Source organism: Aristolochia californica, unplaced genomic scaffold (genome assembly GCF_029961685.1).
Source record: "Aristolochia californica isolate CCGP_79_NKW_82.1479 unplaced genomic scaffold, dmAriCali1.0.hap1 SCAF_4, whole genome shotgun sequence".
Classification (NCBI taxonomy): Eukaryota; Viridiplantae; Streptophyta; class Magnoliopsida; order Piperales; family Aristolochiaceae; genus Aristolochia; species Aristolochia californica.
Genome location: NW_027182103.1, coordinates 26,049,397 through 26,051,732, shown reverse-complemented (window position 1 = coordinate 26,051,732; position 2,336 = coordinate 26,049,397).

Genomic DNA, 2,336 nt, shown 5'->3' with positions numbered 1-2,336 from the left:
TAATAGCTTGGAATTTTAAAAGAAAGAGATTTTTCTACACATGTTTTAAAAAATGGATATGCACGCTTGAAACATGTTCAAGATGCAAATGACCATGGATCCAAACATTTTAAAGAGAATAACACTAAATTCTCAAGTGAACGTCCGGTGGGATATTTACCCGAGTCAAACAAACCATTATTTTGCCCACTTACAAAAAGCTGAGGTAACGGTCATAGATGATTGTAAAGTTATATATCATACGTAACGGGCTATATTTTCGTAAGGAATGACTTATGGATTTGGAGTCAACGCTCAATTAAAAATCCCCTGCCTCCCCCTTTTCCCGACAATTGCGATACCTGATATATAAAAACTATAAAGAGTTTGCAATCCCTAAAAATTACAGACACTTTTTTGAATTATCCCTCTCTACATTTGTGCATTGTGCATTTCAATTTCAGAGGAATACCTTTTTCTGAAATCGAAACTTGTGTTTTCACTTTCCCTACATCTCATAAACAAAAAAAGAGATAAAAGGCACATAGATCACAACAAGACAAAAATTTTAGAGTTTATTAATGGAATGAATTTAAAGCAAGAAAAAATGTAAGTAAAGAAAATTTATTCACACACCACAAATGATCACAAAAGTTTTGTTACCCAAGTTTGGGAAATTCCACTAGTTCAACCCTAATATCTTGGAATTTTATAAGAAACAAATTTTTCTACACATGTTTTAAAAAATGGCTATGCATGTTAAAGATGCAAATAACCGATAGATCCAAACCTTTTAAAGAGAATAACAATAAATTCTACAGTGAGTATGCGGTGGGATATTTGCCCGAGTCAAATAAGCCATTATTTTGCTTATTTACAAAAAGTTGACCTAACGATCATAGATGATTGTAAAGTGATCTATCATGCATAACGGTTTGAATTTTTGCAGGGAATGACTTATTGATTGGGAGTCAACACTTACTTAAAAATCCCCCGCCTCCCCCATTTCTGACGTTTGAAAAACATGATATATAAAAACTAAAAAGAGTTTACAATCCCTATAAATTACAGACACTTTTCTGAATTATCTCTCTCTACATTTGTGCATTGTGCATTTCCATTTTAGATGTATACTTTTTTCTTAAATCAACACTTGAGTTTTCACTTTCCCTTCATCTCGTTAACAAAAAAGGGATAAAAGGAAAAAACACAATGTAAGTAAGCAAATATATTCACACACCACAAATGTACACAAAAGTTATGTAATCCAAGCTTTGGAAATTCCACGAGTTCAACCCTAATTGCTTGGAATTTTATATGAAAGTGATTTTTCTACACATGTTTTAAAAAATGGATATGCATGCTTGAAACATGTTATAGATGCAAATGACCTATGGATCCAAACCTTTTAAAGAGAATAACATTAAACTCTCAAGTTAACATGCGGTGGGATATTTACCCGAGTCAAACACGCCATTATTTTGCCCATTTAAAAAAAGTTGACCTAATGATCGTAGATGATTTTAATATAATTTATCATGTGTAATGGGCTATATTTTTGTAAGGAATGACTTATTGATTGGGAGTCAACACTCAGTTAAAAATCCACTGCCTCCCCCTTTTCCTGTGGATTGCAAAACCCGATATATAAAAACTAAAAAGATTTTACAATCCCTATAAATTAAAGACACTTTTTTGAATTATCTCTCCCTACATTTGTGCATTGTGCATTTCCATTTTAGATGTATACTTTTTCCTAAATCAAAACTTGAGTTTTCACTTTCCCTTCATCTCGTAAACAATAAAACGGATAAAAGGAAAAAATAAATCGCAACAAAATGAAACTTTTTGAGTTTATCTATGGAAAGAATTTCAAGAAATAAGAAATGTAAGTAAAGAAAATTTATTCACACACCACAAATGAACACAAAAGTTTTGTTATCCAAGTTTGGGAAATTCCACTAGTTGAACCCAAATATTTTGGAATTTTATAAGAAAGCGATTTTTCTACACATGTTTTAAAAAATGGATATGCATGCTTGAAACATGTTAAAGATGGAAATGACCTATGAATCCAAACCTTTTAAAGAGAATAACATTTGACTCTCAAGTGAATGTGCGGTGGGATATTTACCCGTGACAAACAACCCATTATTTTGCCCATTTACAAAAAGTTGACCTAACGATCTTAGATGATTGGAAAGTGATTTATCATGTGTAACGGGCTATATTTTTGTAAGGAATGACTTATGGATTGGGAGTGAACACTCAGGTAAATATCCCCCACCTCCCCCAATTCTCTTTAAAAGGTTTGGATCCATAGGTCATTTCCATCTTTAACATGTTTCAAGAATGCA